Source organism: Procambarus clarkii, chromosome 46 (genome assembly GCF_040958095.1).
Source record: "Procambarus clarkii isolate CNS0578487 chromosome 46, FALCON_Pclarkii_2.0, whole genome shotgun sequence".
NCBI lineage: Eukaryota > Metazoa > Arthropoda > Malacostraca > Decapoda > Cambaridae > Procambarus > Procambarus clarkii.
This window is the reverse complement of record NC_091195.1, coordinates 17,834,416-17,849,771: the sequence shown is the minus strand read 5'-3', so window position 1 is coordinate 17,849,771 and position 15,356 is coordinate 17,834,416.

The following is a 15,356-nucleotide window of genomic DNA, read 5'->3' as shown; positions in this document are numbered from 1 at the left end:
GAAAGGCACGTCTGAATAAATGTCTTGTTGTCTGATTATTCTTTAAGCAGAAGTAATGGGTATATGATGTTCAATAAACTTGTTCTTCAAGTAGTCGAGATATTTGCTAAGGTCAGTCTTTTAAAAAGTTTGTTATGTGGTTCCGTTGCATATTCGTACATATGTATACATGCGTATGGGTATTACTTCCGTCTGTTTACGAATGTATGCAGCCTAATCGCTTCCGTTATATTTTATTTGGCTATAGGGAAATGCTGGACTGTGCAGGGAGTTGAGGATGAAAGGAAATTTGCATTTTGCTCGTTTCTGCTCTCTCTCTCTCTGTCTCTCTCTCTGTCTCTCTCTCTCTCTCTCTCTCTCTCTCTCTCTCTCTCTCTCTCTCTCTCTCTCTCTCTCTCTCTCTCTCTCTCTCTCTCTCTCTCTCTCTCTCTCTCTCTCTCTCTCTCTCTCTCTCTCTCTCTCTCTCTCTCTCTCTCTCTCTCTCTCTCTCTCTCTCTCTCTCTCTCTCTCTCTCTCTCTCTCTCTCTCTCTCTCTCACGTTAGTCTAAGTTAGGTTAGATTAGGGTACGCTTTGTTAGACTAACTTAGATTAGGTTAGTTTAGGTTTGGGTAAGGTTAGGTTAGGTTAGGTTAGGTTAGGTTAGGTTAGGTTAGGTTAGGTTAGGTTAGGTTAGGTAAGGTTAGGTTAGGTTAGGTTAGGTTAGGTTAGGTTAGGTTAGGTTAGGTTAGGTTAGGTTAGGTTAGGTTAGGTTAGGTTAGGTTAGGTTAAATTAAACATTAACAGACTCATATCTACAAGAGCAGGACACTAGGTCACCCAATCAAGAGCTCTCATGACCAAAATTAACTTATACGAATAAACAAAGCCACAAGGGCCGTGGCGAGGATTCGAACCTGCGTCCGGGAGCATCCCAGACACTGCCTTAATAGACTGAGCTACGACAGGGTTAAAAGAGTTGAAACCGAAGTTCTACAGTAGAACTTCGGTTTCAACCCTTTTAACCCTGTCGTAGCTCAGTCGATTAAGGCAGTGTCTGGGATGCTCCTGGACGCAGGTTCGAATCCTCATCACAGCCCTTGTGGATTTGTTCATTTGATGCATCACGCTAGTGTGATTTCTGTGTGCAACTCATGCTAATATTTTGCAACAAAGATTCTATAGTGTGCAATGGCAGAATACCGCCCATTAGGGGTCCATTAACCGTATCCAAGCCCCCCTAAAAAGACCCTTACTGAGGGGGTGAGTGTGAGTCAAGATTCATTGAATGTCAACATCAATTCTACTTAAGATGCATTTACTTTTAAGAGACACTATTTACCCATTTCCTTGAGAACATGTCTTTAGTTGCATATAATATCCTCCTTCTTTCTTTTCCTTTTCAAAGCCTCTTTGTACTCCCTTTTTACAAGGCCCCTTTCGTACGCTTTGTTGATGAAATTCTCCATCAGGGGCTTGAGTGAGTTCAGCAGTTGACGGGTTTAGGAGCTAAGGAAGGAATAGTGTTTTAGCTAGTAATGGTGAGAGTGCTCCAGCCTTGTTTGTGGTGATGGTGTAGTGAAAGTGAAGGGTGTAAGATGAAGGGAGATGGTGTTCACTAAGAGGAGAAGAGTCACCCATCTTCTCTACCACCTGTGAACACCTGTGAACACCTGTGAACACCTGTGAACACGCTATCTACACAATTCTCCCATCAAGACATGTGGGTCCTTGACACAAATCGAAGTTCCTCACTTGAGAGACAGAGGCATTTTTATTCACAAGAATGGCATATTCTTAGACAGTATTTCCCAGAAGGTATGTGGAACAGGCTTGACGTGAGAGCGAACTTGTGGCCAAGTTTAGTTTCAAACAAAAAACTGTTCTTATCTCAAGCCTCCGAGGCATTACAAGTTACTGAACAAGGCAGAGAGAGAGTGAGTTACCTGTCAGCTCAACTGGAAGGGAAATGGGTAATATATATATATATATATATATATATATATATATATATATATATATATATATATATATATATATATATATATATATATATATATATATATATATATATATATATATATATGTTTCATCTCGTTTGCAAACCACAATAATATGATGGATCTTTGAGGATATATACGGTGCCGTGTGATGGACTCGAATGAGCATTCGTGGATCACCGCAGGTAGATCCACTACCCATTGAACTTTTGTTGTTTTTTGAGCCTGTGATACCCAGTTATCGTGGTCGTGATAACCAGTTATCGTGGTCGTGATAACCGGTTGTGGTGGTCGTGATAACCAGTTATCGTGGTCGTGATAACCAGTTATCGTGGTCGTGATAACCAGTTATCGTGGTCGTGATAACCGGTTGTGGTGGTCGTGATAACCGGTTATCGTGGTCGTGATAACCAGTTATCGTGGTCGTGATACCCAGTTATCGTGGTCGTGATAACCAGTTATCGTGGTCGTGATAACCGGTTGTGGTGGTCGTGATAACCGGTTATCGTGGTCGTGATAACCGGTTGTGGTGGTCGTGATAACCGGTTGTGGTGGTCGTGATAACCAGTTATCGTGGTCGTGATAACCAGTTATCGTGGTCGTGATAACCGGTTGTGGTGGTCGTTATAACCGGTTGTGGTGGTCGTTATAACCGGTTGTGGTGGTCGTTATAACCGGTTATAGTGGTTTGTGTGATTCGTTTTCCGGGTCGCTTCCGCCATCGGAAACTGGTTTGATCGTTAACTTAACGATCCCATAGTTGCAATTGCCGTATTGTTACCTGTCCCCATAACAATCCTCCCGTCAAGATAAATTAATTAGCGAGTCGGAAATGTACGATCCACGAGCCTGTGGATATCGTTAGACCCGATATCACCTACTTGACGATATCATTGAGGAGGTATCGTATTCCAATGAAGGTTTATGAGGATTGATGGGGCTATATCGCGTGACTTGGACGGGTGCCTACTGTCTCACCCTAGCGCGTTGTTTTAACAGGATAACGCTACCTCGTGACGGTCCTATGGACAGATGTCTCGAGCAGTCACCTGTCCACCGTCACTAACCGGGGACACCTGAGACAGAAACTACATCCGGGGCTTCCCAGGTGAGACAAGAGAGTCTTGAGGGAACAACTTGGAGGACCAGAGCGGCTGGCAGCAACATGTAAACATTGTTGACAGCTGATTTACCCGCGCTTTCCTGGTGTCTTTTTCCCGCGCTTTTGGTGTCTGTTTCCCGCGCTTTTTTGTCTTTTTCCCGCGCTTTTGGTGTCTGTTTCCCGCGCTTTTGGTGTCTTTTTCCCGCGCTTTTGGTGTCTTTTTCCCGCGCTTTTGGTGTCTTTTTCCCGCGCTTTTGGTGTCACTTTCCCGCGCTTTTGGTGTCTTTTTCCCGCGCTTTTGGTGTGTTTTTCCCGCGCTTTTCGTGTCACTTTCCCGCGCTTTTGGTGTCACTTTCCCGCGCTTTTTGTGTCACTTTCCCGCGCTTTTGACATCACAATCAATATTTATACATATAAAGGCAAATAAACATATTATTTAAATCAGCCTTCAGGCAGAGCAACAAAGGTTAACATTTCATACAGTAATTTACTCAACAAGAAAGTGTTTTGTGACCATTAAATATACCTGAAGATAACCTTCCCTTCTCCATTGTCTCCAAGACACCGTGTTGACAAAATTCTCTGTGATAAATGCAGATATAAGCTATTATTCGTAAGTCATTATTTTGACTTACGATCACCTGATGCCGCCTCCCCTCTGGGAGGGGCTCGAACCGTCGTTTATCATGGAAGATGAATTATGCACTTGCCGATAATATCTTTCATCTTGACAGCGAGTAAATGCTGAATGCGCCCTTAATCTTATTCATTCTCTGCTGTGAGGTTACTCATCGCTACGTGCACACTCATACACTACTCACCTCACCGATGCGGCATCCTCGGATGGGACGTCGACATTCTCAAGTCGACTTGAGAATGGCCGAAACGTCGTCGTCCCTTCACCTTCTAGTGTGTGGTCTGGTCAACATATTTCAGCCACGTTATTGTGACTCCTCGCCTGCAACTGATGTATTTTCTTCAGAATAAAATACAATTATATACACAAAAATACAATATAAGACACAATATACATTGTTCTCAAGATCACCTAATTAATAAACAACACATATGGAACCATATGGGTAGAAATAGCTGGTCTAAGGAGAGCTTTGCACCTGATGCCTCTGTTCACCCCAGCAGTATGCAGGTGCCCCCTGGAGATAGGAAGCTCTTGTGAGCTGCCTCTTGGTGAAGAATTATAGCCAGGTTGATTTACACCTCATGCCTCTGTTCACCTAGCTGTATATAGGCACCCAGGGTACAGAGGGTTGGTGATCTACTTGAACGAGTAGAGAGAAGAATGAGCAACTGAATCCCAAGAAATAGAAATAAACATATCGGAAAAATACAGCATACATCCTGCAAGTTGCATAATGCAATTACAGGAAATTAAACTGTGCAATTAATGTTTTTGTCCTATATAAAGAAAGTGTCTTCGGCAAAAATGCCAGCGAGTGCATAGTGTGTTCCTCGGGGTCCAGTTAGCTCCCCGAGGATAACAATGATTAATGAGGCAATTTACATATAAATACCCAGTCTCACAGCCCCGGGTTTACGGCCTCTTGTGTTGTGGGGAAGATTTGGGGCTTTTGTGGGACGTGTCGAGGTTCCTCGAACTGTTGTGGGGGGCTGATGGCATTGTTGAGGGGGGCTAATGGAGCTGTTGTGGGGGGCTTCTGGTGTGTGTGGCTGTTTTGAACACCCACACCCACAATAGCTATGTGTATATATTGCATGTATATATGTATATTTAATAGTGTCAGAGCACGATGGAAAAAGGATTAAAACAGGAATTTCCTTAAGTACTTTCGTATTTAGTAATTCTAAATACGAAAGAATTTAGAATTACTAAATAAAAACCTAAAGTAACCTAAAATAAATATATATATATATATATATATATATATATATATATATATATATATATATATATATATATATATATATATATATATATATATATATATATATGTCGTACCTAGTAGCCAGAACGCACTTCTCAGCTTACTATGCAAGGCCCGATTTGCCTAATAAGCCAAATTTTCATGAATTAATTGTTTTTCGACTACCTAACCTACCTAACCTAACCTAACCTAACGTTTTCAGTTACCTAACCTAACCTATAAAGATAGGTTAGGTTAGGTTAGGTAGGGTTGGTTAGGTTCGGTCATATATCTATGTTAATTTTAACTCCAATAAAAAAAAAATACCTCATACATAATGAAATGGGTAGCTTTATCATTTCATAAGAAAAAAATTAGTGAAAATATATTAATTCAGGAAAACTTGACTTATTAGGCAAATCGGGCCTTGCATAGTAGGCTGAGAAGTGCGTTCTGGCTACTAGGTACGACATATATATATATATATATATATATATATATATATATATATATATATATATATATATATATATATATATATATATATATATATATATATCTTAAGAGCAGTTTATTCTTTCAATTTGAGGAGATGATAATTAGCAAAGACAAGCTGTAATTAATATATTTTTAATGCCAAAACGTCTCGAAATAGTGGTTTGATCCAACTCATGATTTATGTAAAAAATTCTTCAACTTTTAATGAAAATGCCTCGCAGGATATATTAAGAAATTTGCATCCACTTAAGAAAATTTCACGCTCAATACTTGATCACTTGAATATAATCTAATCTGGATTCTATCCCTAGAAGAAAGTGGTAAGAATTGGGTTTGTAGTTAGATGATATCTAGAGATATCGGTGATTATCTGGTATATCGATGATATATAAAGCTTTATCGTTGATATCAACTGAAGCAGTGAAATCAGTATTCCCGTTGATATCAGATTTATGCCTTGAACAGAAGGCTAGAGAGACTTATACACACAAAAAAACAGATAAATTGACCATTTGTTGACCAGACCACAGACTAGAAAGTGAAGGGACGACGACGACGTTTCGGTCCGTCCTGAACCATTCTCACAATCGACTTGAAAATGGTCCAGGACGGACCGAAACGTCGTCGTCGTCCCTTCACCTTCTAGTGTGTGGTCTGGTCAACATATTTCAGCCACGTTATTGTGACTCCTTCCATGCAATTAACTATTTCCTCCAACACAAACACAGCATTGCCTCTCAAACACCACCACTACCACCTCTTCCTTTGCCAAATAAATTCCACCTTGTCCAGGCTCTGAACTATAAAACACTTTTAGAAAAATGAGAAGCGAAAAATAATTTAGCATTCGAGCCAACAGCCAGGCATTAGGGTGGTGGTAGTGGGTGTAAGTGTTGGTTAGCAGAGCCGGAGCCCAAGAGCCTCATTCACAGCGTTACATTAGGCACAATGAGCAGCTTGTGAAGCTCATAACTTGAGGAGCGAACTCGTTTGTCTTTAGAGAGAGTGTGAGATGTGTGGAAGGGGGTTGCCCAACCGCTTTAACTTACCTACTTGAAGCAGGAGAGTCCTATTTCTTAAGAGTGCCTCCACCTGGAATGTCGCCTAGTGTGAACTAGAAGCAGGAGCAGTCTTAAATAGGTGTAGAGTGAGATCTGGAACTCTGATGGGCAGCTCGCTGAGATGAGGTGGATGCTGACCTCTCTCAGTCAAGATGAGGTGGATGCTGTTCTCTCTCAGACAAGATGAGGTGGATGCTGTTCTCTCTCAGACAAGATGAGGTGGATGCTGTTCTCTCTCAGACAAGATGAGGTGGATGCTGTTCTCTCTCAGACAAGATGAGGTGGATGCTGTTCTCTCTCAGACAAGATGAGGTGGATGCTGACCTCAGACAAGATGAGGTGATCTTATTGGCCCGTCTGTTCTCAGCGTCAAATAATGAACTGCTTACATGATATCACTGTTTAATAATATAGTTTACATGATATCGATGTATAATAATGTCGTTTACATGATATCGCTGTTTAATAATGAACTGTTTTTATGATATCGCTGTTTAATAATGTACTGTTAACATGATATCGCTGTTTAATAATGTAGTTTACATGATATCGCTGTTTAATAATGTAGTTTACATGATATCGCTGTTTAATAATGTAGTTTACATGATATCGCAAGCGTCATTTCAGGAGATGAATCAGGAGTCGCAATATTTCTCACAGAAGACTTTCACGAATACGTGTCGAATGGATTACGAAAATTCGTTCCTTAAACTTACCAGTAATACATTGAGAGCTTCTATACTTTACGAATGAAACCAAACAAGGTAATTAAAAAGGAAGGACCTGCGATAGTTATCACTTGAACGATGTGTTTCCTCCTGAAGGAAACCCCCTCTCATTTAACGATCTCTTAATTACTTAATACTGCTTCCTAATCACCGCAGTAATTACAGAGGACACGTGGAGCTTTAAATATAGATAGATGGCTCTATGAAGCATGAGACATCAGTCAGTATACAGAGATGTCAGTTGGATATCCGTATAGATGAATTAACTTGTTTTATGTATGGTGAATTTGACTTCCACACCCGAAGCTTCAGGTGTGGGATTGAAGTTAGGCGAATCTCTTAATCCTGTAGTTCCAATGCAGGCGATGAGTCACAATAACGTGGCTGAAGTATGTTGACCAGACCACACACTAGAAATTGAAGGGACGACGACGTTTCGGTCCGTCCTGGACCATTCTCAAGTCGATTGTGGTTCCAATCCCCCCCCCCATCCGTTCAATCGTTCCACCAGAAAGTGGTGAATCTGAAGATGGTGAAAATCTGAAGATGGTAGTGAATCTGAAGATGACGGGAGTCTTAGAGAGTAATAACAGTAACGCGAAGAGTCAATGATAAAATTCCGTAGAAGCCGTGATATGAGAGTTTGAACCTATGTGGTGGGTGATCCCACGCACATGCTCTTGTCACCTAGGTCACGATGCGGTTCGAAGGACTACAACCTTGAATTCTACTGAACTTATAAGGGTTTCCTGAGGTAGCAATCCTCCCCATTGCACCCTGATTCTGTCATCCAGGAATATACCACCTCTGACGAGCCTCTTTTAATACTCTGATGGTCCACTAGAGGCCGAAGTATGAACTCTGGCAATCGGTACACAACGTTACAGTGAGATCTGCTACAGTATGGAAACCTGTAACTTGCCCTGAGGTTTGGTTTTGAGGTTAAATCACATTCCAAACAGTGTTTACCGTGTCGTTTAACAACATCGAACTCTCCCTCTGAGACACTTAATAGCTCACTAATCAGTAAAGTGCTCTGACTCCAGCAAGGCACATGAATGGTTGAGTGATTATGTGTTTAATTAAAGCAAGAGGTGGCTGTTGATGCCACTGACCTCACGAGTGAAGCCATTCACCTCCAATGGCCGTATGAGACTATATAAACAACCTCGTCTCAATACGAGTTCACTCGTTCGAATGTCTTCAAAGATAATGTCCCCACAGCGCGTCTTCTAGACAATGGTTAAGAATTAGGCAATTCCGGGTGAAGCATCTTTCAGGAGGCTTCACTCTGATTGGTGCTCACTTGATAAGCACGAAGCAGAGACCTCTCTGTGGCATGACTCTTTCTCTGTCCCAGAACAGATTTGCACAGTTAGTACAAGACAAGATGGCTGCCTCATCATCTTCCTCATCTAAACAATGACTCGGAGGATCTTCGTCCTAATTAATCAGTCAATCATCGCACAATGGCCATTGTGTGGTAATTCAACTCAGCGGAACACCAGCTGGATTTAGATATCTCACAACATATGGATCCTGCAGGAATTGATCAATTTAATTGCAGTATACGCATGCTGTCTAGAGTGTTCATCCTCTGACTTTCCATCAGCTTTGAAAAACCACCCCTCGCAGTGGGTCGCCCAGCCAGTTTAACATACCTTTTAATTCTAAACCAGACCTGCTGCATGGGTAACAGCTTCTCCCCCCCCCCCATATCAACCAACCCTGGCTTTGCGCCCTGGAGAGGCAACTCCAGACCAACAACCAGAACACAACTCCATACTCACCTGGATGCCTAACACTACTACTAGTTGGCTACAAAACCGGTTCAGCATATCTGCTGTATATGTGGTAGTCCTCCAAACCGGTTCAGCATATCTGCTGTATAGGTGGTAGTCCTCCGAACCGGTTCAGCATATCTGCTGTAGAGGTGGTGGTCCTCCGAACCGGTTCACCTTGTCAGCTGGTGGGTCATATCTCAAGAAATGCTCTGCTAGTCTGCGATAACGACCTCTAATCCCGTCAAGAATGAGTCAAGATTACAAGGAGACAGGAGTAATTTCTCGTCTCCCCGACCACCACCACACACATCCCCAGCTCTCCGCTGCTACGTGTGAACGAGAGGACTGGATTCTGAGCCCAAACGAGATGAGACCAAAGGCTTATGGAAAGCATTTCCCTATAGGACGCCAGTACACAAAACAGGAAATATTCACACCACAATTACAGAAGTAATTAAGTCCAGACGGAGAAGCCTGCGTAACTAACTTGCACAAAAATTTTTAATTTTGAATTCTTCTCAGCACTTCCAATGACATCAAATGCCAAAAATGTTTGTACCAGTTTGTTCACCCAAAGAAAATTAAAATCCTTTGAATGGTAAGGATTTTTCATCATGTAGAGTAGGATAGGTTAGATTAGATAAGGCTAGGTAGGATTAGATTAGATTAGGTAAGGCTAGGAAGGATTAGGTTAAGGTACATTAAGTTAGGTAAGGCTAGGTAGGGTTAAGGTAGGTCAGGAAATTAGAGGATAGGTTAGGTAGGGGGGTTAGGTTAGGTTAGGAAATTATAGGCTAGGTTAGATTGCTCTAAACGAGCTAATCAACTCATTTAGAGTCGACTGTTGTAAGGCCACCATTGAGAGAGGGAGCATGAATACACAAGACCTTAACAAGGAAGGCTCCCAGCATGCTAATTGCCGGGCTGGCTAATTAGCGTAGCCCAAACGTGTGTGTGTGTGTGTGTGTGTGTGTTTGCTATTTGTGTCTGCAAGGATCGAGTTGTTAGCTCTTGGACCCAAATACAACGACAGTATATCTTTGCTTGCCGTCAGTCTTAACTACTCACTGTTGCATCCGGCTTAACACCACGGAACCCCGACGCTTCGTTGCTACTGCGTTCCGTAACTCTTGGGATGTTCCGTGTGGGATCCCTCGTTATCCCATTCTGGGACTGGGACGTATTCACAGAAATTCTCTCAGTGGCGTCAGGTGAAATGCACTGAGATGCTCTGGGATGGTAGGCCGTTGTAACTGGACCCCCAGAGTCCCATATCCTTGCCGGGGGTCCACTCTGGGATGATATCCCGTAGCAATTGCATCCCAGAATCCCATAGTCTTGCTCCTGGCTTCTGGCTGATGTACATTCAAGCTCAACAAAATGCTTCAAGCTGAGATAATTGCATTGCTCTCAGGGGAATGTTACTGTGTGAGGCATGACACTCTCTTGTGTGATTTGCTACGTTCACACACGCACGCACACGCACGCACACACACGCACACGAGCACACACACAGTAGGCTCGCCTTAAAGGCCCAGTAGGCTCTGGAATCTATTCACCAGTTGATGGACAGTTGAGAGGCAGAACCAAAGAGCCAGAGCTCAACCCCCGCAAACTCAACTAGTGAGTACAACTAGGTGAGTACACACACACACACACACACACATTCAAGGTCCTGAAGGCCTAATAGCCTGGCGGATAGCGCGCAGGACTCGTAATTCTGTGGCGCGGATTCGATTCCCGCACGAGGCAGAAACAAACGGGCAAAGTTATTTTTCACCCTGAATGACCCTGTTACCTAGCAGTAAATAGGTACCTGGGAGTTAGTCAGCTGTCACGGGCTGCTTCCTGGGGTGTGTGTGTGTGTGGTGTGAAAAAAAAGTAGTTAATAAACAATTGATTGACAGTTGAGAGGCGCGCCGAAAGAACAAAGCTCAACCCCCGCAAGCACAACTAGGTGAATACACACACACACACACACACACACACACACACACATAATTATTAAGTTCCCTTTAAGTGGCACTGAATATAAATTACATGTTCTGTTTATAAGAAGTTACTATAACGTGTACATATCAACCCTCAGTCAGGAGTCAACCCTCCCCAGCCAGGATACGAACCCAGGACAAAGCACCCGCAAAACACCAGGTGAGTGTCTTAACCGCTACACCACACGGGGATCTGTTTCGGGTAGATAGGAGGATATCAGACCATAACTCTTTGTATACATATAACAGAACCACGGGCCTATTCAATACGATTTGCAAGTCCGTAAAAAAAAACGTTTAACCTAACCGAGCACATAATGACTCAAGTCACCCCCCCCCCACCTTACGTGTGTTTTGAGTCCGATGCATAGAAAACAGGCATTATTGATGATCCTTTTGGTTCTCATAATACGTTGCTGTAGAGAACATAAGAAGACGCAACCTAATGGTTGAGAGGAGGTTATCTTGAGATGATTTCGGGGCTTTTTTTTTAGTGTCCCCGCGGCCTGGTCCTCGACCAGGCCTCCACCCCCAGGAAGCAGACCGTGACAGCTGACTAACACCCAGGTACCTATTTTACTGCTAGGTAACTGAGTGAAATCATCGAACTTCACTGCTAGGTGAAATCATCGATAGATACAGCGATAGCCGACGGCCCGACGTTTGCGAGGCACCACACACCAAAAAGTCAACACCAGCAACCAACAGCCAACCAATGCACAACTATATTACTGCTAGAGTGAAAGAAACTCTGCCCATTGTTTCTCGCCGGTGCCTGGGATCGAACCCAGGACCACAGGATCATAAACCCAGTGTGCTGTCCGCTCGGCCGACCAGGAGAGGGATGCCAAGCCACGCAACATGCAATAATATTGCGAGACGCTGAGCACCGTCGCGTGAGTGTTCCACAACAAGACGCAGGGAGACGTGCAACACGCGGACGCAACATATGCAACAATGAGCTGATGAAATGCAACATCGGAGGGAGAGAGACGCAGACACCAGCGAACAACGAGCAAGAACAGGGAGCGACGGGCAACAACATTGGCTTATGACGTGTAAGATGACACGAGTTTAGGGCTGTGAGGAAGGGCTTAGGGCTGTGAGGAAAGGCTTAGGGTAAGGCTTAGGGCTGTGAGGAAGGGCTTAGATTAGGGCTTAGGGCTGTGAGGAAGGGCTTAGATTAGGGCTTAGGGCTGTGAGGAAAGGCTTAGGGTAAGGCTTAGGGCTGTGAGGAAGGGCTTAGATTAGGGCTTAGGGCTGTGAGGAAGGGCTTAGATTAGGGCTTAGGGCTGTGAGGAAAGGCTTAGGGTAAGGCTTAGGGCTGTGAGGAAGGGCTTAGATTAGGGCTTAGGGCTGTGAGGAAGGGCTTAGATTAGGGCTTAGGGCTGTGAGGAAAGGCTTAGGGTAAGGCTTAGGGCTGTGAGGAAGGGCTTAGATTAGGGCTTAGGGCTGTGAGGAAAGGCTTAGGGTAAGGCTTAGGGCTGTGAGGAAAGGCTTAGGGTAAGGCTTAGGGCTGTGAGGAAGGGCTTAGATTAGGGCTTAGGGCTGTGAGGAAGGGCTTAGGGCTGTTAGGAAGGGCTTAGGGTACAGCTTAGGGCTCTGATGAAGGGCTTTGGATAGGGCTGTATGGGCAGGGCTTAGGGCTGTGAGGAAGGACTTAGGGTAGGGCTTAGGGCTGTGAAGAAAGACTTAGGGTAAGGCTTAGGGCTGTGAGGAAGGGCTTAGGGTAGGGCTTAGGGCTGTGAGGAAGGACTTAGGGTAGGGCTTAGGGTTGTGAGGAAGGGCTTAGATTAGGGCTTAGGGCTGTTAGGAAGGGCTTAGGGTACAGCTTAGGGCTCTGATGAAGGGCTTTGGATAGGGCTGTATGGGCAGGGCTTAGGGCTGTGAGGAAAGGCTTAGGGCAGGGCTTAGGGCTGTGAGGAAGGGCTTAGATTAGGGCTTAGGGCTGTGAGGGAGGGCTTAGGGTATACTCCAAGACAACAAACTATACACCTCTTTCAACACGCTAAACATTTCATTAACCACAGCATCATCCCCAACGTTGAAATTACGGTGGTTTAGGGACATTAATACCACCACAATATTAACGTTTCTTGGGCTTAATGATTGTTTCAAGCCCAATCTGTTAAGACAATCAAAGCATTATTATTTTATTATTATTTAATTCTACAGTTATCTTTGAAATTGGTACAGGAAATAATTTTAAATTTTTTGTATTTTAAATTCAGTTCATTCTGTTAATTTTAGTTGATAAATAGAAAATATTTATACAAGATATGTTTTAAAATATATATTTTTTTTGTTTTTTTATATATTTTATATTATATTTTATATTATATTTTATATTATATATTTATATTATATTTTATATTATATATTTATATTATATATTATATATTTTTATATTTTTTTTATATATTTTTTTTGTATTTTTTCCCGGTTGAGTAAAAATGTACTGAGATAAAAATATATTTGTATGTTGACCAGACCACACACTAGAAGTTGAAGAGACGACGACGTTTCGACTTGAGAATGGTCCAGGACGGACCGAAACGACGTTACGGTCCGTCCTGGACCATTCTCAAGTCGACCATCGACTTGAGAATGGTCCAGGACGGACTGAAACGTCGTCGTCCCTTCAACTTCTAGTGTGTGTTCTGATTGACGTCAATTCCTCACAAAATACAAGTTGAAGTTCGATACAGTTCAAACACCTTATCGGGAGACTAAATTGTGTAGTTAGCTAGTTAGCGATTAGATCCGATAGTGTCTTTTCGTTATTAATGGAGTTTGTGAAGCTATTTCGAGGTGCTCAATTGGGTTATCTTGAGGTTATCTTGAGATGATTTCGGGGATTTTTAGTGTCCCCGCGGCCCGGTCCTCGACCAGGCCTCCACCCCCAGGAAGCAGCCCGTGACAGCTGACTAACACCCAGGTACCTATTTTACTGCTAGGTAACAGGGGCATTGGGTGAAAGAAACTCTGCCCATTGTTTCTCGCCGGCGCCTGGGATCGAACCCAGGACCACAGGATCACAAGTCCAGCGTGCTGTCCACTTTGCCGACCGGGTTAAGTTAGGTTAGGTTAGGTTAGGTTAGGTTAGGTCAGGTTAGCTTAGCTTAGATTAGGCTAGGTTAGGTTAGGTTAGGCTAGGGTAAGTTAGGCTAAGTTAGATTAGATTAGGTTAGTTTAGGGAAACTTAAAGTTAGTTAATTATTTAATATTATTAAATTTAGTTAATTATTTAATTATTATTTAATTTAATTCAGCAAAATATAACACACATAATATTGTTTAAATACTTTGAACCTAAAGTTGAAGCCACCAATATGATTCATCAATACTCATCTAGTGAGTAAGACTCAAATGATGAATACTTAACTAGCCAATCAGAGCCTCTCTACCTCCTCCCCCCCCCCTGGCTGGAATATCCCCCTAAAAAAAAAGTTTAGGCAGAATAGGCCTATAAATGGGATAATTGCCTAAAAGTTTGAGAATAGTTAACGGTAGTTAAGCCTGATGGTAGTTTAATGAAACTGCCCAATTTGTCTCTGATATTGATGCGTTCTGTGTTCTTCAGGGGGTATAATGTTCATCAATGGTATAGTGTTATTTCATAGTATAGTGTTTAATGGTTAATGGGAGTTATATATGTGTTCTCTCATGGTGGTGTTGTTCAACGATAATGTTTTGTTCTTCAACTGTAATGTTCTTCAACTGTAATGTTTTGTTCTTCAACTGTAATGTTCTTCAACTGTAATGTTTTGTTCTTCAACTGTAATGTTCTTCAACTGTAATGTTCTTCAATTGTAATGTTCTTCAATTATAATGTTCTTCAATTGTAATGTTATTCAATTGTAAAGTTCTTCAATCGTAATGTTCTTCGGTAGTTGTGTTCTAGAGCATCGTGTTCTTTGATGGACTAGTGTTCTATAGAGTCCTGTTCTACCATAGAGTGTTATATAGAGTCGTGTTCTGCCATAGAGTGTTATATAGAGTCGTGTTCTGCCATAGAGTGTTATATAGAGTCGTGTTCTTCCATAGAATGTTCTATAGAGTCGTGTTCTGCCATAGTGTTTTATATAGAGTCGTGTTCTGCCATAGAGTGTTCTATAGAGTCGTGTTCTACCGTAGTGTTCTATAGAGTCCTGTTCTGCCATAAAGTATTCTATAGAGTCGTGTTCTGCCATAGAGTATTCTATAGAGTCGTGTTCTGCCATAGAGTATTCTATAGAGTCGTGTTCTGCCATAGAGTATTCTATAGAGTCGTGTTCTGCCATAGAGTATTCTATAGAGTCGTGTTCTGCCATAGAGTATTCTATAGAGTCG